The sequence below is a fragment of the Homalodisca vitripennis genome, unplaced genomic scaffold, assembly GCF_021130785.1.
Source record: "Homalodisca vitripennis isolate AUS2020 unplaced genomic scaffold, UT_GWSS_2.1 ScUCBcl_12501;HRSCAF=22250, whole genome shotgun sequence".
Classification (NCBI taxonomy): Eukaryota; Metazoa; Arthropoda; class Insecta; order Hemiptera; family Cicadellidae; genus Homalodisca; species Homalodisca vitripennis.
Genome location: NW_025788621.1, coordinates 4065 through 10278, shown reverse-complemented (window position 1 = coordinate 10278; position 6214 = coordinate 4065). Strand labels below are relative to the sequence as shown.

The following is a 6214-nucleotide window of genomic DNA, read 5'->3' as shown; positions in this document are numbered from 1 at the left end:
TGTCATTATATTTGAACCCGTTTTCCATAGATGTGCTGACTTTATTTTGAAATCAAGCCAAATCAATAATTGCTTAACAATGGATTGTTCAATGATACAAAAATCGCGATATTATAAAATATTTGGGAATTCATATGGATAGTGAATTTAATTTGGAAAATTCACATATCAAACATTACAAAAAATATTATAAGAATTTTTTATTTTATAAGAAATATTTGCAATTTAAAAATACTTAGAATGTTATATTTTGGGCTTGTACAAAGTCAAATTGGAATACGGCATATTTCTTTGGGGAAGTGCGTATGATTCAAATTTAAACTCATTACTTATGCAGCAAAAGCACTTTGTCAGATTAATAACCCACACTCATAGATTTGAACACTCACGGACCATTATTTAATCAGCTTAAGATTTTCCCTATCAAGATGTTATTTATATATAAAGTATTAAAACAATACTATGATTTGATAAATACTACCAACTTAGAAGCAAATGAATACAGCTTAAAACTAAGAAATTCAGGAAATATAAAAGTTCCAAAACCAAACAATATTTTTTTTACTAAATCATTCATTTTTATGTCACGTGGATTTTTAATAAATTACCTAACAATATAAAAAACTCAAATAAACAAATTAGTATTTTTTTAAAAATTGGGAAGGTGGTTGTTTGAACTAGAGGATATAAAATTCAGTTTTATATATTCAGACATAGTAACTGTTTTTTTTACCTCACGGCCCATATATATATATATATATATTTTCAAATAATTTGAAAATTCTAATCTAACTCAAATAAGCAGGTTGATTACAACTATTATTATATTTTGTTTTGGATTAAATAATACATTAATTTATATCCTCAAGAGAGATCTAAATTGTTAAATTAAGTTGTTTGCTGATGTTTTTTAATGTGTTAAAATATAATAAGGAACCTCCAAACAGGCTTAGCCTTGGAGGCCCTATATTTTCTCATTTATAAGCGCATTTAGTTGTAGGTTATTTTTTTAACTATAAGTTTAGTTTATAGGTATTTTGAAGAAGTAATTTTTTATTTCCAGTCTTTTGTAATGGTGCAGTCAGACCTGGCAAGATTTAGGAAATTATAACTCCATTATGTTAATTTACCTTTATGTATTGATGTATGTATGTAGCCTGTAAGAAAACGAGAAAATAAATCATTCTTTATTTATATCAGTAACTATGTTTCAGCATTGAAGACATGTACAAGAAAAGTATCAACAGATTAGAAAATAATGTACAGGCGTTTAGTAAGAGAAAATCTAGAGTTGAGGAAATTGTTGGATAATGTCAGCAATGACTTGGCCCATCTGTTGACTAAAACCCACCTGGTAAGAGTATATTCTTTATTGTTCAGTAGTATAGCTTAGAATGAGAAGCAGAATTGCTTTTTTTAATATGTTTTACACCAGTTCTGTTGGTCAACCTTCCAGCAATGGGCTTAGGAATTGAAATGAGAATCTTGATATACACTACAGACCAGGCTTAACAACCACACAATATTATGCAGATTTTGGTCTGTCGTTAAATTGAATGTTTTAGAAAAATAATTGTATTAATAAGCTTATAATCTTTAATGCATTGGTTTGTTTTCCAGGACGAACATATTGATATTATTGAGGAAAAACCAGGATGACGCTATCATCGTAAGACATTCTTAATACTCTAATCTCAGCCGTATTGTAAAAAAGTCATTTTGTTATTTGGTGAAATGATTAATTAGCCTAGTTTCTTTTGTAACTTTTGTACTAATTGCAAATTAGTTAACACTCCAGTGATCACGCAGAGTACGTTAGGACCCCAGTGTTGCTTAAGCTTAGAATCTTACATTTATTTAACAAGGAATGCTAAAAATCATTAAATAATGCAAGCATTACATAATTATTTAAAAAGATTTATTACATAATTATAAAAATATGGCGTATATATATATTTTTTTTTATTAAAATTAAAAATATTAATATTAAGTTGTAAAATACTGTTGTAGGCCTACATCAAAACTTTTGACAAGTCAAATGAGCACAAATATAGTAGTCATGCACAATATAAAGTTTCTATGCTTGTTGTATAAAATATTCAATGTTTGTAAACAATATTAGTTTTCTACACATTTATTTAGAAGTACACATAGCAATAAACACAAAAACTTTTTTTATGTGATCTAGACAAGTAAAGTTGGATTACTTTCTTGCTGGTAATTTTTACCTTCTAGTCTTTCGCTCAGCCACATTGAAAACAATGACCTTTATCAGCATGTCTTCTCTCTGGTTGACCCCCTGACACGGTTATCATCAAAATTATTCTGTCTGTCTTCATTTACTTCTAGTAGGTCTTCTTTGATTTCATCGGGATCCTCAATACCCAACACACTGTCACAATTATCATTTTCCATTTCCCTCAACCATAAGTTCGACTGTTCTCTGTACCCTTCATGAGCTGATCTGTCATATCCACACAAAAAAAAAAAAAATTAAAAAGTCCAAAAACGTAAGACGAATATTTTTCAAAGTATATAAGAAAAAAGTATAGCGTAAATGGTTCCATGGGATCTGTGTGGACTCGAATAAGTTGCAGATTTCTAACCAATGATGAAATACACAATTAACACATCACTATGGATACACAAAACCAAACCAACAAGTACAGCAAGCATCAACTGGAAGGTACATGACTGCCCAAGATCACAAGTGCTGCCAACTCGAAATGGCAGATAAACAAAAAGTACCCTGGGGCCACATAGACCCCGCGCATCCTCTGGAGTGTTTAAAAGGTTTATAACCCCCAATTTTTGGTAATGAATTCCATTAATATTTTAGCTCAAATTCATATTTTGTTTAATCCTAAAACAAGAGAGTGAATTTGTTTTAAAATATTATTTTCATTTGAAAAAGTAATACAATACACTATGAAAAACATAAGTATGGGGGTGGAGAGAGGATCAAATTTTGACGACGTGCCCAAAACCAATAATACAAAATTAATATATGCTTTTACTTTATAAGTTTCTTTTCTATCTTATAATATATTTTAGACAAATCAGTATTATGTATCGAATATTTGTTTTGTTTTAAATAAAAAGTTTAACAAAAAACTACTTGTTTTTGATTATGATAAAATTACATGCTTTGAGTAGCTCTATCCTAAGCAATCCCACCCATGACTACCCAAAGTGATTCTATATCTGTGTTTGAATTTCCGTTTTGTTAGCAAACCCTCATTCTGTCCATGTTTATGTGTATTTTAGCAAACTAGATACACATAACGTAGTTATACACATATCTCAGGGAAAATTCAGGAAAAAATCAGGGGAATTCAAAAATGCCTCTGAATTTTTTAAAAATTTAGTCGTCACTGATTTCTCCTTTCTTCCTTTTGTTTAAAATGTCAAGTTTAAATGTGGAAGGATCTTTTAATGTTTTTCTTAAAAGTAGAGATGTATTAAAGTTGAATTCCGAAACTCAAACCCACCGAATCATCAAAAAAAATTTGGATTTTAGAGTGACAATGGAATGTGACAATCTAATCTGCGGAAGTCTGCCTTATAATTAATTATTAGCTAATAATCAGTACACAAAGGACTAATCACTAAAACGTGTTTTTCCTGTACTACTAAAAAATTACATTTTAAAACGCGAAATAAATTAACATTTAAAAACATATACCTAAGTAAAAAATGGTAAAATATGATTATATGACAAAAACGTGAAAATGATTGTTCTCTAATATTAGCATTACATATCAATCTTATTACATTTTTTTGAAGGACTATTAACCCATTGGGGAACTTGCTCGAGAGTTACCCATTGCCGGTGAGCAAGGACTGAATAATCTACGAGCTGCACTCATGCTCTTTCTAGGTTCTAAAGATTCACATAATTGTTTCTTTTTCCGCTAGATCACATGTTGTGTGCCCTATTACATCCTTATGAGCTATCATTCTATTTGGTTCTGTTATTGTTTACCATTTTGCCATGTGCTCAATTTGCTTCACTTCGACGTTTTGTATAACATTTTTTCAATGTGTAGTGTTTATTTGTTTTATAGCTGTTGAAATGAGTTTTTAGTTCATCCACTAACTCATGGAACAAAACAGTTTATCCACTTCAGAAGTAGACAGATACTTTGACAGTGATATTCAAAGGACTTTGACAAAAAAATGAATTTAAAAAAAGTAAATGAATTGTCATTGTATGTAATGTAAATAGTTTAGTTTAATTATCATTTTATTAATTACAATTCAACATAACAAAGAGTTTATCTTATCTCCCACACAACTAATATAATATCATCAAGTGAAAAAAATTGCTTTGGTAAGTGGAAAATGTAATTGTTTTGTTATACTTTATAATTTGGAAATCCAATCAAAATTGGTTTTCCGTGTAAAAAGACATTGTGTTATTTTGTCAAAACTGGTTTTTCATGTAAAAAAATTGTATTATTTTTGAATAAAAAATAATTGAAACAGATAAAAAAATTAATAGAATATTGACAGTCGCTTTAATTTTCTGTTTATCTTACTAAAAAATGTGTAATTAACTCATAAAAAAAATTAAAAACAATATTTGGAGGAAGCAACTAATATTATTATAAAGCAACAAATAGACTAAATATTTCCTGAAAGGTTTACTAATTTACCTATAACGAAACTCATTCTATTACTATTTTAGTAAATGCATGCAAAACAGCAATTATTAATAAATCTGCAGCTCACTGTCCATTTAAACTTGTTTGACATGGAGTGCCACAGGTGCTCAATTCTGGGACATGTCTTTTTTATAATATATGTGACTTTCTAATATATAACTTGCCTGCCTGTTCTGCTGTAAACTTATTTTGTATGCAGATGATATAATCGTAATTATAACTCATAAAAAAATTCACTTAGGTAGTAACTGTGTAGTGATCTTTCATTAATGGAAAATCGGTTCAAAAGCAAATGGGTCATTACTGAATTGTAATAAAACAAGTAATTAACTTCCATTAAACCTACAGTAATAGTGCTTTGTGTAATAGTGGTTATCTAAATAATATTTTACAGCTATTATATTCCACAACGTTTTTGGATCTAAATGTGGACTATAAATTAACATAGTGTGAGTGTATTTCAAATCTAAATAAAACACTAGTTAAAGCCTATTTTATGATTCTCACTCTTTCTTAATCAGTTGACCTTAACACTCTTAGAATGGTATAACGCTTATGTCTTTTCTAGATTAAATTATGGCATAATAATATTCTGGGGTGATTCAGTGGTTATGTAAGTCAGTGTTTGCATTGCAGAAAAAATAATCCAAGCCATGGTTATAAAAACATTTACACAACACCATGTAAACCTTTGTTAAAAGACATCGTGACCGTAAAACCCATTTATATTTTTCTAGTCACTTCTCTTCAATCCATCATTTTACAGACAGTTAAATCACTTTCATAGCTAAATTACACATGCTATGTTTGTACAATATCCAATTCACAACTTATTTTATTTGATCATATGTATATTATTTTAAGTTACTGACAATGCATTTTTTTGCCTGTTGTAAAAATAGTATTATTTCAAATGTTTTGTGCAATAAAGGATTGATTTAATTGGTTTTTTAAAGTTATTAGTATGTTTGTTGTTATTGATTAAAGTATGTAATTTATAATAAAACAAATTAAATACCAATTAACATCAGTCCTCTCAAAAATATTCCACCAGTCACTAAAATACCAATCCTGTTGCTTGTAATCAATAAAACATTCTAGTGAAATCCACTATGCACGCCACAGATCTGTGGTCAGCAACGAATTATACTAATGGAACTCGCTCTTTGCCGCAGAAACAAGCCGGGATCAGGGGTTGCGTCCTGTGTCTGCAGGCGCTCAAAATGGGCAAGAAACTCACTCTACCCATGTGGCAGGCATTTATAGTAATGATTTAACACACCTTTAAAACGCCTTCTAGACTTAATAATATTGGTATATTCCACAATTAATTTATTGTTACAAATTGTAGTAGCTGCTTTTTACTGTGGATTTTCTATTTTTAGTAAAAAAAAAAAAAAAAAAAAAAAAAAAATATTGTTACAATATTAAAATAACTGAGACTTGGTATTTTTCTTATAAAGTCGGTAACGAAGACTACAGAGATTGAAATATGTACCAGGTGAAAAAAAACACCATTTTATTGACTGTATTTTTATTTCAAGGTA

The 6214-nt window shown here is 29.1% G+C and overlaps 1 long non-coding RNA gene across 1 annotated transcript; it reads left to right on the top strand.

Moving 5' to 3' along the window:
- The first annotated feature begins 1213 nt into the window (after positions 1-1213).
- LOC124375016 lies at positions 1214-2183 on the top strand. The gene is made up of 2 exons (XR_006923637.1): positions 1214-1354; positions 1621-2183. It is a non-coding gene; the product is annotated as an uncharacterized LOC124375016 (long non-coding RNA).
- The last annotated feature ends 4031 nt before the right edge of the window (positions 2184-6214 follow it).